This window comes from Meriones unguiculatus (genome assembly GCF_030254825.1).
Source record: "Meriones unguiculatus strain TT.TT164.6M chromosome 13 unlocalized genomic scaffold, Bangor_MerUng_6.1 Chr13_unordered_Scaffold_34, whole genome shotgun sequence".
NCBI lineage: Eukaryota > Metazoa > Chordata > Mammalia > Rodentia > Muridae > Meriones > Meriones unguiculatus.
Genome location: NW_026843646.1, coordinates 10,186,599 through 10,203,052, shown reverse-complemented (window position 1 = coordinate 10,203,052; position 16,454 = coordinate 10,186,599). Strand labels below are relative to the sequence as shown.

At 44.4% G+C, this 16,454-nt stretch overlaps 1 protein-coding gene across 5 annotated transcripts in view; it reads right to left on the bottom strand.

Moving 5' to 3' along the window:
* Positions 1-1,528: 1,528 nt before the first annotated feature.
* Positions 1,529-16,454, bottom strand: part of LOC110543313 (zinc finger protein 431-like) — a 138,776-nt gene continuing 123,850 nt past the window's right edge. The window contains exons 10-14 of one of the 5 annotated variants that reach the window (XR_009588940.1): positions 11,059-11,591; positions 10,352-10,443; positions 6,528-6,691; positions 2,206-2,324; positions 1,529-1,784 (exon numbers count right to left, since the gene is read on the bottom strand). The gene's annotated coding sequence lies outside the window, so the exon portion shown is untranslated. The other 4 variants (XR_009588936.1, XR_009588937.1, XR_009588939.1 and 1 more) reach the window with 4 other exon arrangements.

The window sequence follows — 16,454 nt, the reverse complement described above, 5'->3', positions numbered from 1 at the left end:
ATTGAAAAGCTTCTGTAAAGCAAAGGACACCGTCATCAAAACAAAGTGACTGCCTACAGATAGGGAAAGAATCATCGCCAACCCTTTATCTGACAGAGGACTCATATCTAGTATATATAAAGAACTAAAGAAGCTGAAAAGCACCAAACCAAGTAATCCACTTAAAAAATGGGGAACAGAGCTAAACAGAGAATTCTCTGTAGAGGAATATCGAATGGCAGAGAAGCACTTAAAGAAATGCTCAACCTCATTAGCCATTAGGGAAATGCAAATCAAAACAACCCTGAGATTTCGCCTTACGCCCATCAGAATGGCCAAGATCAAAAACTCAAGTGACAACACATGCTAGAGAGGTTGTGGAGAAAGGGGAACCCTTCTCCACTGCTGGTGGGAATGTAAACTTGTACAACCACTCTGGAAATCAATCTGGCGCTTTCTCAGACAACTAGGAATAGCGCTTCCTCAAGATCCAGCCATACCACTCCTGGGCATATATCCAAAAGAGGCTCAAGCACACAAAAAGGACATTTGCTCAACCATGTTTGTAGCAGCTTTATTTGTAATAGCCAGAAGCTGGAAACAACCCAGATGCCCCTCAACTGAAGAATGGATGCAGAAATTGTGGTACATCTACACAATGCAATATTACTCAGCAATGAAAAATAAGGAAATCATGAAATTTGCAGGTAAATGGTGGGACCTGGAAAGGATCATCCTGAGTGAGCTGTCCCAGAAGCAGAAAGACATACACAGTATATACTCACTCATATAGACTTATAGGATAAACCTAAAATCTGTCCATCGAAAGAAACTAATCAAGAGAGAGGACTTTGACTAAAACGCTCAATCCCCATCCTGAAAGGCAAAGAGGATGGACATCAGAAGAAGAAGAAGAAAGCAGGAAACAACCTAGGAACCTGCCACAGAGGGCCTCTGAAAGCCAGAAGAAGAGAACAGGAAACAACCTGGGAACCTGCCTCAGATGGCCTCTGAAAGCCTCTGCCATGCAGACTGTGAAAGCAGATGCTGAGCCTGATGGCCAACTGATGGGGAGAGTGAATGGAATTTTATGTAAAAAGTGGGAAATAGTAAAGGCTGGAGAGGACAGGAACTCCACAAGGAGAGCAACAGAACAAGAAAATTTGAAGACAGGGAACTTCCCAGAGACTCATACTCCAACCAAGGACTATTTATGGAGATAACCTAGAACCCTGACAATGCAGCCACTTTTGATGAGAACTGACAGACTAAGATCAGAAAGAAGGAGAGGAGGACCTTCCCTATCAGTGGACTTGGGGAGGGGCATGCAAGCAGAAAGAGGGGGGAGGGTAGGACTGGGATGGGAGGAGGGAGGGGCTTATGGGGGATACAAAATGAATAAAGTGTAATTAATAAAAGTTAAATTAAAAAAAACAGGTGAAAAAAAAAGAAGCTATGATTTTAAAAGAGACCAAGTAAGGGAACATGGGAGGATGTGTGATAAGAAATAAAATTGGGAAATAATGAAGTAATTATAAAGCAAAACAAATCAAAATCAAAAACTATTTTATTTTTGTACAGTAAAGCCTAATCAAAGTGTAGCCTCTAATACTATGGCAGGCATGAGGGACATACTCACAGGTTATTAGACACAACCAAAACATCATTGAACAAGGAGAGATGTAGGGTTTTTTTTCTTGTTCTATCTCTTCTGAGTTTCATGAGGCCTTAGCATAGCAAGGTTCAGTATATTCCATTGGAGGTGAACTCCTCATAGGCTTCCATGTGGGTAAATATGGATTCTCCTGGGACAGAACAGGTATTCAGTGGATAATTACAAGATTGATATCCATACTAAATTTCAAAGGTTGCATAGTTTTAAAACATAGGCTCAATTCCTAAAGCAGGATTCTGCTGAGTTATAAGCATATTTAAAATGTAATTGGGAGGAAGAGGTCACTTAGGAAGGGAAGTATCAGGAATAGATTGGAGAAATAGGCTGTTTTTTCAAGAAGTGATCAAGTTAAGAGTCATGAGAAGACACAAGTTTGAAGAAGTGTAGCTGGTAGGATATAGATCAGTGGTTAATACTTTAATACAGTTACTCATGTCGTAAGATACAACCATAAAATTATTTTATGGTTATTATGGTTTATTATTATAAAATTATCTCATTGCTACTTTATAAACTGTAATTTTGTTGCAGTAAGTCTCTGATAAAAATACCTTTACAGTGGAGCTGGAATGAAGAACCTTTCACTGGGCACAAATCAAGCTTTTCTCTTCTGGCACTAAGCAAAAACAGCTACAGCATTTTGTAGATGAACCACTGAAGCGTACACATTCTGTAGTAGTCAGGGGGAAAAAACACTGAGATGTCAATATTCCAAGGCTCAGGCCCTAACTGACAAAGTGACACATGCATTTCATTTCCTGCAAACTTTTGACTTTAAAACATTGATTTTGAACAATTCTTGAACTACATGTGTGTGGAATACATTTTCATGTTATTTCATGTGTGTGTGTATGTGTGTGTAAAAGATATGATATAGATGATAGACAGATGATTGATGTTAGATAAAAGGATAACTGTAATAATATGTGTGCAACAATAGGAGGAATACTTCTATAAAAGATCATGATAGATTAGAGTTAAACAGAAGGGGAGGAGGACGTTCCCTATCAGTGCACTAGGGGAGGGGCATAGGGGGAGAAGAGAAGAAGAAGGCTTTGGACAGGAAGACACGAATTCAGTGAATTGACAGACAGAGACCAATGAGGCTTTGGAATCTGCTGCAATTTTACTGAAGTTAAGCTGATATTTTTATAATGATTTTACAAAAAGGCACCTTAAAGTTGGCATACTTTCCAGAACATTTAGACTTTTACCAAGAATACAAAGTTTACATTTTAACATAGGGGAGTGCCCACAAGAAATATTGGCCTAAAAACTTTTGATCAAAGCAGACAAAGGGAAAGAAACCTCAAATGCAGTTTCATTATTGCTAACCAATGAAGAGGAAAGTCAGGAGCTAAGTCAGATGCCTGCCAAAGTCTAAACACACCTTTGTCAACCATCTTCCCATATGTCCTGTTAAAGATTTATGATCTTCCCTAGGAACAAGACAATAAGGGGGGCAAGCTCGAGCCAGCTGTACTTCTCATGCTATTTTTTTCTAAGAAGGAGCCTATTTTTTTTACTATTCTTATAATGCCTATTGATACTGAATCTGATTTATTACTTTTCTTAAGTTTATTCTTTTTACATTTTATTCTTATCAAAGCCTTTAATAACTTACTAATGATAAATTTCTTTATAGAATTAGTTGTGCTGTTTTAGGAGTCATAGAGAAAGATCAAAAACCTCATTAATCCAGCCCCACAACTGCAACCAAAAAAGCGTAGAAATCTCAGAATGCATCTCTTTGCCAGGCAGGGGGGGTCTGCCAGGGACTTCCAGAGAGCATAATCCCAAAGGACACATTGTCTGAGTAGCGCTATCTATTGATATGCCACACCAGATGCTGGAGTGGGTATAGCAGGAGAGGAAGAGGGAAAAGGAGGGAGAGAGAGGAAGAGGAAGGAAGGGAGTGGGAAGGAGGGAGAGAAAGGGAGAGAGAGGAGAAGGGAGAGAGAAAGGGAAGGAGAGGAAGATAGAAAGGGAAAGGGAGAGAGAAGAAAGGGAAAGAGAAAGGAAAGGAGAGAGTGGGAGAGAGGGGAGAGAAAGGGAAAGAGAGAAAGGGAGAAAGGAGAGAGGAAGGGAGAGTCGGAGAGGGAGAGAGGGGGAAGGGAGAAGGAGGGGGAAGAGAGAGGGAGGAGAGAGGGGGAATGGAAAAGAACCAGAAAGGTGAAGGAGAGAGAGGGGAAGGCAGCAGAAAGAGAGGGAGGGGGAGAGGGAATGGAGAGGGAGGAGAGACCACAGCCTTATCATGGAGGCAGGTAGGGATATGGCAGGGCTCAGCAGACACGGAGACAAAGAACTGTTTTCTCCTTCCAAGCTCAGGTGTGACCTGAGCATGGCTGAATCCAACTGATCCCCAACAAGACCCCGAAGAGCGGCCTGCTGGGGCAGCCAGATCCCAAGGCCAAAAGCCTTCCTGGCATCTGAAATCAGCCTTCATGAGTCCTGAGTTCCATCCCAAGTCCACAACCCTGAAGGAAACAAACAAACAGAGAAACTTCTTATAGCAGGCCGTCACCCCCAGATGCAGTTGGGGCAAACCTGGGTGAGTCAACCTTCTGGAGAGCTTCCAAAGTCAGCCTCCTCCTCCTCAAACTCCAGCCTAGCCCTTGAAGGGCGGAGGCCACAGCGCAGCCTGTGAGAAAGGCCTTTACACACTCACTACCATTTCAGGTTGTTTTTAGTTCATTATGCTGTGTTTGGTACACAGATAAGCGGACGACTGTGAGATTCTGTTCTCTCCCTTCTCCGTGCAGGCTCTGGGCAGCACATGCACCTTGTTTGGCTTGGCAAGAGCCTGGACCCACAGGCCTGGGCCACCATGCCCAGCAGGGACCTGTGTCCCCCTCAGCCAGCCAGGCCTGCTCTGCCAGGTGCCACACCCCTTCTCCTGAGTGCTGGGTGCCACAAGCACCCCCACAGAGCACAATGAGGAGGCGCTGGTCGCTCCCCTTTTGCTGGTGAGACAGGGTTTCACCATGTAGACCAGGCTGAGCTGGAACTGATTCACAGCTGCCTCTGCCTCCTGGGCACCAGGGTTAAAGGTTGTGCTGTCCCCGACCACCCTGCTGCCTGTCACGAGCTGATAAGAAGGCTCACCCTACCATACACCGCCTGTCACACTGAGCTGATGGGCAGGCCTAGGCCACCCTGTCTGTGACCCCGGCCCACGTGATGCTATTCAGGTGCAGCATCTCCAGGGCTGTGAGTTGTGGTCCTTGGTGATGGCCCTCTTGTCCATGTTGCAGAAGCACTCCATGGCTGACATGTTGTGCTGGGTGCTCTGCTTGGAGACCTCCAGCTTGGATATGAAGCTTAGACAGCTGTGGTCATCATAGCTGAAGAGCATTGGGCAGCAATCATGTCCTTGCAATGGGGGTGGCATCCCCCTGCCCACCCTGGGGAAGGTTGTGGGGGAGCGCCCTGGGACTGGAACAGACAGGCGGCAACCCACGAGGGGGCACACTGTGGGGGACTGTGTGTGGAGGAGGTTGTGTTGGGCACATCCTGGACCCAGCACAGGCAGCGCACCACAAGGGATGCACACTCACCACAGCCACGATGCTGTTCTCCGAGACAAAGGTTGGGTGGGCTGTGCAAGCGTCACGTGAGGGTTCTACCCTGCAGACCAGGCTGGCCACAAACTCACGATCCCCCCTGCCTCAGCTCCCTGGATACTGGGATCATGGGCCTGTGCCACCGTGCCTGGCTTGTAAGAGTGTATTCATGTGGAGGAACAAAAGCTTGACACCAAGGAACTGTCTCTGACATGACCTCAGTGGCCGGCTCTTTGACCTCCCCCCCAACCCCTAAGGGAGGAGCATTCTTGCCAGGCCACAGAGGACAGGAGGACATTGCAGCCAGTCCTGATGAGACCTAGACTAGGGTCAGATGGAAGGGGAGAAGGACCTCCCGTAGCAGTGGACTGGGGGAGGACCAGGGAGGAGATGAGTGAGGGAGGGATGATGGGGAGGAAGAGAGGGATGGAGGGATGACAAGGAGAGAGGGATGACAGGAGGGAGAGGACTACAAAGTAAATAAACTACAATTAATATAAAAAAATTTAATTTAAAAACAAACAAAATACAAACAAAAATCAAAAAACAAAATAAAAGCTTGACACAAGCAAAGCTGTCCCAGAGCACAATTTTGCCATGGTGACCCTTTGACAAGAGAACTAGTTGAGCTAGTGTGGGGAGGAACCACATCTGCATCCTCACGGGGTGGCCAGGCAGAGGCCAACCCCCGGTGCGTTCCCGGGCTGACAATGAGAGGGCAAGTGCCAAGCTGTCCTAAAAGGGCTCCAGGCTTCTTTCCTTGCCACCAAGCCACCTTCATTGCAGTCTGGTGACAAAGCACCATTCGGGTTCTCCCCGAAGACCTGGGGTGGCAGGAAGGCAGGAGGAAGATTGCCCCTGTCCTGTTTGAGGTGGTGTCAGGGCAAGGAGCTGAGGGAGTGTGTGTGCCAGGCAGGGGAAGCAGCTTCAACTCTGGTTTTCTGGGACAGAGACCGGGCTGGCCTTGACTCCGGAGCCTCCTGTTTCCGCCTCCTGGGCCACCATGCTCCATCCCATTTCCCTGGGGGCTGGTGAGGACCACAGAAGTGGGGAGACAGTCAGGTGTCTAAGGCGCCATCCTCCCAGTTCCCAACCATCATCTTCATCAGGGCAGCAGAGACGGGGGCCTGCTGGCTACAGGCGCTGCCTGAGGAGTGAGGGTGGGTTACTGATCCCCAGTGGGATCCAGCTGCTCTATCCTGTGCCTCTCCGCCAGCTGTATACACTTCCCCTTGCTGCCGTGGAGAGCCAGCATAGATCGCTAACTGTACCCCCTCCAACCACCGCCCCCGAAACAGGTGAGGACTCACTGCATGCTCTGGAGGTGTCTGTGGCTGACCCAGGCCAGGCAGTTCCTGCTAGCCGAGAAGCTGACGCCCCACACCCAGCCACTGGCGCTGCTGCTGCTGCTGCCAAACTCTGCCATCAGCTGGCCGGCTTCTCGTCCACCTCCTTGATGTAGGCCGAGAAAACACTGTTGTGGAAAGAGCGGGAAAGGAGGCGGGAGACAGGTTAGGATGGGCAGATGCCGGAAAAAGAGCCAGGGAAGCACTTGCTGGACTAGCACAGTGACCCAAGTTCAGATCCGAACCACCCTCAGGGAGCCAGAGCAGCCTGCGCCTGGAACCCAGGCACAAAGCCGGGTGGACACAAGTCCTGGGCGCGCGCGCGCGCGCGCGCGCACACACACACACACACAGATAAATAAAGCTAGAGGTGAAGACACCCAACAAAGGGCTGAGAGAGTCAGGCCTGCCCTGCCAACAAAGGGCTGGCCCCCACCTCGGCTCCACTGTTACCTCTGAGGCCTTAGGAGGTTGAGGGATGGGGAAGGGCCAGAATCTGCCTCCTCTGGCCTCTTCTGATTCTCCGGAAAGCATCTGAGCATGGCTATGAACCCTGGAGGCTAAGGCAGGAAGACCAGGAGTCGAGGAGTCGGAGAAGGAGTCGTCAGAGTTGGAGTTGGGGGAGTCGTCGAGGAGGAGGAAGAGTTGAGGAGATGGTGAGGAGGAGGCAAGGAGGAGGATTCGAGAAGGAGGAGGAGGAGTCGAGGAGGAAGAGGAAGAGGAGCCTGAACCTCAAGACTCTGGAAAACAACTCTGGGCTCCAAGCATTTAATCCCAGCACTCAGGGAGGTGGAGGGAGGCAGGGGGATCTCTGTGAGTTCGAGGCCAGCCTGAGCTACAGAGTGACTCAGATAAATTCTGTTTTCAAAACCAAACCAAAGCAAACCTGTAGCTCCCTAAGCCCAACTTCCAAATGAGAGCGGCAGCTGAGGGTCTGAAGGGTTAGGGGTGTGGGCTTCTCCTGCCTGGGGGTCATGGGTAACTGTGGACCCACGTGTCCAGACAGTCCCATCCTGTCTTATTTGCTGGGAGAGCCAGGGGATCCTGGATAACTAACAGACCACAAACTCCTGAGCACAGAGCCCTGAGACTATCTTAGCTCCACCTTCACCACCCAGATTTTTCTTCCATTTTGTTTTTCTTTTTTTTTTGCTTATTCATTTTGTAATTAAGCCTGAGTATAAATGATAGGGCTGGTTTTCTAGAAATTCTTCACACGCTTTTTCGAGCTGTGGTGCCCTGCCCCAGATTATTCCCATTGTTGCTTTTTAACTGCAAGTTTGCTGCTTATGTATAGTGTAACGTGTGTTCTGGTGGTCTTGGGTGGCCCTTGTGAAAGGGTCATCTTACCCACAGAGAGTTCACCCTCCCCAGGTTGGGAAACCCTTAAACAAGTACTGAAGGTGGGTCGACTCTGCCCCAAAGAGTCAACACAAAACAGTGATAAATTCTTTGCTTTTCCTTTTGCTAAAGGGGAAAGGGCCCTGTTGAAGGACAGGTTTTAAAAAGCAACCGTAAATGCAAATCAAAACGACCCTGAGATATCACCTTACACCCATCAGAATGGCCAAGATGAAAAACTCAAGTGATAACACATGCTGGAGAGGTTGTGGAGAAAGGGGAACCCTGCTCCACTGCTGGTGGGAATGTAAACTGGTACAACCACTCTGGAAAGCTATCTGGCGCTTTCTAAGACAAATAGGAATAGTGCTTCCTCCAGACCCAGCTATACCACTGCTAGGTATATACCCAAAGTTTGTTCAAGTACACAAAAAGGACACTTGCTCAACCATGTTTATAGCAGCTCTATTTGTAATAGCCAGAACCTGGAAACAACCCAGATGTCCATCAACGGTGGAATGGGTACAGAAATTGTGGTATTTTTATACAATGGAATACTACTCAGCAATCAAAAAGGAGGAAATCATGAAATTTGCAGGCAAAGGGTGGGATCTAGAAAAGATCATTCTGAGTGAAACATCCCAGAAGGAGAAAGACAAACATGGGATATACTCACTTATATAGACCTATAAGATATGATAAACATAATGAAATCTATACACCTAAAAAAGATAATCAATTGAGCGGACATGGGGTAAGATGATCAATCCTCATTTAGAAAGACAGATGGGATGTGCATTGAACGTATGACAGGAGTCTACTGAGCGCATCTGAAAGACTCTAACTAGCAGTGTTTTCAAAGCAAAGACTCATGACCAAACCTTTGGCAGAGTACAGGGAATCATATGAAAGAAGGGGAGTTAGTCTGATGGGGAAAGGATAGGAGCTCCACAAGGACCAAATATATCTGGGCACAGGGTCTTTTCTGAGACTGACATTCAACCAAGGACCATGTATGGATATAACCTAGAACCTCCACTCAGATGTAGCCTGTGGTAGCTCAGTAACCAATTGGTTTCCCAAAGTGAGGGGAACAGGGACTATTTCTAACAGGAACTCGATGACTGGCTCTTTGGTCTCCCCACCCCCGAAGGGAGGAGCAGTCCTGTTAGGCCACAGAGGAGGGCTTTGCAGCCAGTCCTGAAGATACCTGATAAAACAGGATCAGATGAATGGGGAGGAGGTCCCCCCCATCAGTGGACTTGGAAAGGGGCATGGTGGAGATGAGGGAGGGAGGGAGGGAGGGACTGGGAGGGAATGAGGGATCGGGACACGGCTGGGATACAGAGTTAATAAAATGTAACTGATAAAAAAAAATAAAAAAAAAAAAGCAACCGTAGCATGATGCTTAAAGCTCTAGCAGGGTGGCGAGCCTCCTCTAGCCTTGGGCTAAAGACAGAGGGAATGTTCTGTCTGTATACCCTCAGGGTCATGTAGCTAAAATCAGGTTTCCTGTCATCTGTAGTCTGTGGCCTGGGACACAAAATGAGGACCTGAAACCATCCAAGAAAGAGGCCAGTTGGCATAAAGGTGCAGGTTTGTAATTCCAGGACAAGACACTGAAAGAGGATGGTGAGCTCCAGACCAACCTGGGCTTCATGCTTCCAACTTCTTATCCCATCAAAACCCAGAAAAGTGGACAAAAGAGATGGCTCAGTGGTTAAGACACTTGCTGCTCTTGCAGAGGACTAGGTTAGGCTCCCAGCACCAGTTTCAGGTGGCTCACAACCACCTCTAGCTCTTGGGCATCTCTTACCCTCTTCTGGCCTTGGCCAGACATGCATACCCACATGCACACAGATAAATAAATCTATTTAAAAGCTCAGAAGGACAGACAGAAGAATGGATGGGTGGTCATAGCATGAGCTCACCCTGCACTGGAGACTACTACTATGCCTCAGTGGAGACCCCTCACTCTGCTGGCCAGGCTGCCATGCCCAGTGTCCTGCTGAAGCTCCTGCTAACCCTACAGCCAAGTCCATCATATCTTCTGCTACTTGCTCTGTTCATCACTGTGCACCAATTCACTGTTTTGTTTTGTTTTGTTTTGTTTTGTTTTGTTTTGTTTTCCTCTTTCTTGACACTGGGTCTCATAGAGTCTGCCTGCCCTCAATCTCAGTCTGTAACTGAGCCTCTAATCTTAGCTCCACATGCAGTGCTGGGTTTACAGGTGTGCAGCACCTGCCAGGCTTCTGTAGTGCTGGCAGACGGTAACCAGCTCTGCAAATTCTCTACCTGCTGAACCACATCCCAGCCCCAGCTCCTTTTCTAGACCAGAAAGTTCCCTTTATCACTGAGTTGCTCACAGGGTACTGTACTTTGCAAATAAAGGAGCCCAACGAGTAACTGTCAGTGCTGAACAATAGTTAGTGGCAATTTATCCTTACCTGCATTTAAAGTCACATGACCCTGCAGCCAGCAAAATGTTGTGGGGGTGCCAGCCCAAGCTGAGGACTGTGGAGTGAATCGGCTTCTTAACCTGAGGAAGGAGAAAACCTAGTTTACATTGTCCTCACAGACAAAAACAGCAGCATTTTCCAAGTCGCCCCATAAACCCCCTCCAAATAAAACTGACCTATGTGTTTATAAAAACCATTTAAATTCTGAAATCCACAGGCAATGTTAGCTATATTTACTGAGGTAAGGTGTACACACCATCACTTTGAAAGTTGTAAGGCTTTGAATTAGCTTGAATATTTTCATGGGCTCCCTAAAGTGCACAGCTGCTCCTGCTGAAGGCTGGCTTGCTCTCTGTCAGGAAAGAGCTTCCTACACAGAGTTCAGGCTGGCCTCCGACCTGCTGTGAACCCCACACTGGTCTCAAAGTAAAGGTAGAATTACAGGCCTGTGAACCACAGTGGCCTGAGGGGCTGATGTACAGCTCACATTCAGGGACTACATCTGCGACCACAGTAAGGTCCAGTCCACTTACGACCTCTCAGTGAACACAGTCAACTGCTCCATGGGAGTCAGGAGGAAACGCTTCCTACATGAATTAAGAAGATTCAGGGGCTGGAAAGGGAAGGATGGAAATGAAGGGATGAAGGAGGAAGTGAAGGGAGGAAGGAAGAGAAGGGAGATTAGCATGGCTCACCAGTCGTTTTCAGACTCAAAGTAGCAGATGGAGGAGATGAGCCGGGCTCCACTCCCCACAGCAAACTTGTTCTCCAGTGGGGACTACTTCACAAAAGTGGCACGGTTGATCCTGAGCAAGGGCAGGGGCGGTGGCAACCTCCTCAAAGTTCTTACTTCTCTTAAGCTTGGCCCAGCAGAGGACCTGGGAGATGGCCTTGCGCCCCGGCTCTCCACCTCTCCAAAAACTCTTCCTCCTTGGCCACACAGAGGACATGCGAAGTGGCCGTGTGCTCCGGCTCTGCACTTCTCCAAAGCCCTTCCTCCTTGGGCGCTCAAGGAACGTGCAAGGTGGCCGTGGGCCCTGGCTCTCCTGGAGAACCCTGGGGCTGTGGCAGTGGTGGATGGCATCTTTAGGTGGCTTTTCTTCCCTGTCAGGGTCTGTACCCGGGGGCGCGCCTTGTACCCAGGCCTGCGCAGGCTTGGCCTCCTCCTTGCAGTCCTTCTCCTGCTTTGGAATCAGGTTGGGGTTCTAGGCAGCTTGGTTCTCCAGGCCTGAAATGGGAGAATGTGAGCAGAGAGAGAGCCATAAGATATATATACAAGAGGACTGTATCCAAAGCAGCCATTTTTTCTAAAATACAATCTATATTTATGACAAAAAACCATAAGAAGATCCTTTTGTAGACAATAAAATAAATAGCCTATCTTAGAGTCAGCAGTAACTGAAAACTAATTGCTTTCACAATTATTGAGTATTAATGAGGTAAGTTGAAGGTGAAACCAAAACTGCTCCCATTATTAAATTCTAGAACACAGACAGTGCTCATGAGCTGGGGCATTATCTCTACGTGTTAGTGATAAGTGTAATATGTGGGTTTTTAACCAACAAGATATAAACTAGGACTTACCTACACATATGAGCCTTGGAGATCACCTTCAAATAGCACATCATGAAGAAGATTGTTGAGCAAGTCAATTGAACTTTTCAGTCAACATTAGGTAAATTTCTGGCCTTACTCCTGCTTTCTGTAGGTGTGTGGATTTATTTCTGTGTATTTGATTCAATCCATTGACCCACAAGTCTGTCAGTACTATGCCATTCTTATTACTATTGCTGTATAGTATAGCTTTAGATCAGGGATGGAGATAACTTCAGAAGTTCTTTATTGTACTGAGTTGCTTTAACTATGCTGATTTTTTTTAATATGATGTTGAGAATTGTCCTTTCAAAGTCTGTAAGGAATTGTGTTGGTATTTGATGGGAATTGCATTAATCTCTAGAGTTCTTTTGTTAGGATGATCATTTTTGCTGTTATTATTACTGATCCATAAGCATGGAAAATCTTTCCATCTTCTGATATCTTCTTCAGTTTCTTTCTTCAGAGACTTGAAGTTTTTTTTTGTTTTTCATACAGATCTTTCCTTTGCTTGGTAAGAGTTAAACTGATGTACTTTACGTTATTTGTGACTATTGGAAGGTTGTTGTTGTCCCAATTTCTTTCTCAGTTCACTTGTCTTTTCTATACAGGAATACTTCAGATTTTATTGAGTTAATTTTGTATCCAGCAATTTGGCTGAAGGTGTTTATCAGCTTTAGGAGATCTCTGGTAGAATTTTTGGGGCCACTCATCACATCATTCTTCCTTTCTGATTTGTATCCCCTTAATATCTTTTAGTTGTCTTAATGCTCTAGCCTGGACATGATGGATGATGTCTTCTTGGATTTGATTTGCAGTTATTTTATTGAGTATTTTTGCATCGATATTCATAAGAGATAGGCCCGAAGTTCTCTTTTTTTGTTGGGTCTTTGTGGGGTTTAGGTATCAAGGTGACTGTGGCTTGCTAGAATGAGTTTGGTAATGTTTCTTCTGTATCTATTTTGTGGAATAGTTTGAAGAGAATTAGAGTTAGCTCTTCTTAGAAGGTCTGGTAGAATTCTGAGCTGAAACCATCTGGCCCTGGACTTTCTTTTTTTGGAAGGGAGATTTTGATGACTGATTCTATCTCCTTGGGAGATATAGGACTATTCAATCTATTTACCTGATCTTGATTTAATTTTGGTAGATGGAATCTATCAAGAAAATTGTCTATTTCATTTAGATTTTCAAAGATTATGCCATATAGGCTTTTGTAGTAAGACCTAATGATTGTTTGGATTTCCTCAGTGTCTGTTGTTAGGTCTCCCCTTTCAACTCTGATTTTTCATTTCTGATTTCCACTATGAACAAATTGCTTATCCCTAATATGGCAAAACATAAGTCAATAAATATAAAAACTGCATAAATGATGTATAAACAAAAATCACATGAACATCTTAATAGCTTAAACAAACAAACAAAAAATCTTTGAAAAAATCCAAATGCCTTATCATAAAAGTTTCAAAAGTTGTAAGGCTAGAGGCAACACCTCTCAACACAATAAAAGCTATAGGTAAGAAACCTGTATCCAAAATCATCGCTAGGCAAGTTTACTCTGGTCAGAAGTTTGTCATCTATGTTCACTACCCCCACTCCTTTTCAGTATTTTGCTCAAAGTGTTAGTTTAGGCAATAAAGAAAAATAAGTAAAGGAATATAAATAGGGAAAGTAGAATTCAAACTATCATGTTGTAGGTGGTGATTAATATTTACTATTGATATATCTTGTGGTAAAACTTGCTGTTAATTCTAAACAGCTCTATACCCAAATCACCACACAGAGACTGGGCTTATATAGTTTATCTAGAACACAATGCTGGGCAATAGTTACTCCATCCTAAACCTCCAAGCCCTCATAGTTTCCTAACATTTATATTTCCCACATTATACTTCCTTTTTGTGAAATATGTCTAGTCCATCTCCCCATAGTTCCAAGATCTCTCTCTCCTGCTTCTTTCTCCTATCTCTCCTCTCGTGCCTCTCCTTCCACTCATTTCTTGCCCTCTGGTTCCTCCCCTCTTTCCTGTCCTCTGGCTCCTCCAATTGTACAACATTGTGACTAGTTGTTTTATTTTGGCCTTTTTACACACAGTTGAGACAGGATGCTTAGAGTAAGTATCACAATGCAGTATCTGGATTGCAACCAGAGAGTGGGTGGGGGAAATCAGCATTTGAATGAACAAGGGTAAGGTGTATACATTTCAAAAGAACATTATACCAACACTTTCCAGATGATGTAATAAAATGGATTACAAGTCCTCAAAATTCTATCACAAAAATTTATGAAATGATTAACAAGGATAGCTATGTGACAGTATACAGAATCAACTTGCACAAATCAATTTACTTATGTATATACCAACATCAAACATTCAAAGGAGACATTGAACATACTCCCACTCAGTAATGTCTGAAGGAAAGTAAAATATCTAGTAATAAACAGATGAAAGAAAAAGTACACCTACAATGAGAACTTAAAACACCTGAAAAAAATCAAGAAAGACTGGAAAATGAAGAGATATCCCATGTTCCTCGATTGATAAAGATAAAATTTTGAAAATGACCATTCAACTAAAAGCTATTCACAAATTCAATGTAAATGCAATAAAAAGCATAATCTCATTCTTCACAGATAGAAAAAAAGGAAAAAAATACTTCTGCCCAGTTCCCTCTCTTCATCCACTTCTGCTGTCTATTCTGTTTTCTCTTCTGAGTGACATTCTGGCACCTTCCTGTGGACCCTCCTTGTTTTTTAGCTTCTTTGGATCTGAGAATGATTATCCTGTATTATACGTCTAATACTATGTGTTTCTAACTGTGTCTGTGTTACCTCACTCAGGATGATGTTTTCTAGTTTGATCCATTTGCCTGCAGTTTCCATGATTTCTTATTTTTAATACCTGATTAGTATTCCATTGTGTAAATGTACCAAAAGTACTGTATCCATTCTTGTAGATTTGAGGGACATCTAGGTTGTTTCCAGTTTCTAGCTGTTACGAATAAAACAGCTATGAACATAGCAGAACAAATGTCCTTGTCCTATAATGGAACATCTTTTGGATATATTCCCTGGAGTGGTATAGCTGGATCTGGAGGTAGAACTATTCCCATTTTTCTGAGAATGCACCAGATTGATTTTAAAAGAAGTTGTGCAATTTTGCACTCCCATCAGCAGTGGAGGAATGTTCCCCTTTCTCCACACCCTCACCAGCATGTGTTGTCACTTGAGTTTTTTATCTTGGCCATTGGAGTGGTGTAAGATGGAATCTTAGAGTAATTTTGATTTCCATTTGTCTGGTGGCTAAGAACTTTGATGCTTTCTTTTAGTGCTTCTCATCCATTCAAGATTGCTCTGTTGTGAATTCTCAGTTTCACTCTGAACCCCATTTTTTTAAGGTTCTTAAATTATTTTTTTCCCTTTTTTTAATTTTTCATCAATTACACTTATTCTGCATCATTTTTTTAAGGTTCTTAAATTATTTTTTCCCTTTTTTTAATTTTTCATCACTTACACTTTATTCATACTGCATCATTCTTCTCAGCACCTCATGGAACCTTCTCCAAAATAGATCATATAGTTGGACACAAAGCAAGCCTCAACAGATACAAGAAGATTGAAATAATCCCTTGTATCTTGTCTGATCACCATGAAATAAAGCTGGACCTCAACAACAACAGAAATAGCAAAAATTCCTATACACACATGGAAACTGAACAACCTGTTATTAAATGACAGCTGTGTCGGGGAAGAAATAAAGAATAAAATTAAAGTCTTCCTAGAAATCAATGAAAATAAAGACACAACATACCCAAACTTGTGGGACACACTGAAGGCAATGCTAAGAGGAAAGTTCATAGCACTAAGTGCCTTCAAGAAGAAATTCGAGACGGCTCATTCAAGCACCCTAATGGCTCACTTAAAAACCCTAGAAAAAGAAAAAGCAGACACTCCAAGAAAGAGTAGATGACTGGAAATAATCAAACTCAGGGCTGAAATCAATCAATTAGAAACAAATAAAACAATTCAAAGAATCAATGAAACCAAGAGCTGGTTCTTTGAGAAAATCAACAAGATCGACAAACCCTTAGCCAAGCTAACTAAAAGGCAGAGAGACCACCCAAATCAACAAAATCAGAAATGAAAAGGGGGACATAACTACAGACACTGAGGAAATCCAAACAATCATTAGGACTTACTTCAAAAGTCTATATGCCACAAAATTTGAAAATCTAAATGAAATGGACAATTTTCTTGATCGATTTGACTTACCAAAGCTGAATCAGGACCAGGTAAATCAACTAAATAGTCCAATATCCCCCAAAGAAATAGAAGCGGTCATCAAAAGTCTCCCATCCAAAAAAAGCCCAGGACCAGATGGCTTCAGCACAGAATTCTACCAGACCTTCAAAGAAGAGCTAACACCTATTCTCTTAAAACTATTCCACAAAATAGAAACAGAAGGAAAATTACCAAATTCATTCTATGAAGCCACAGTCAC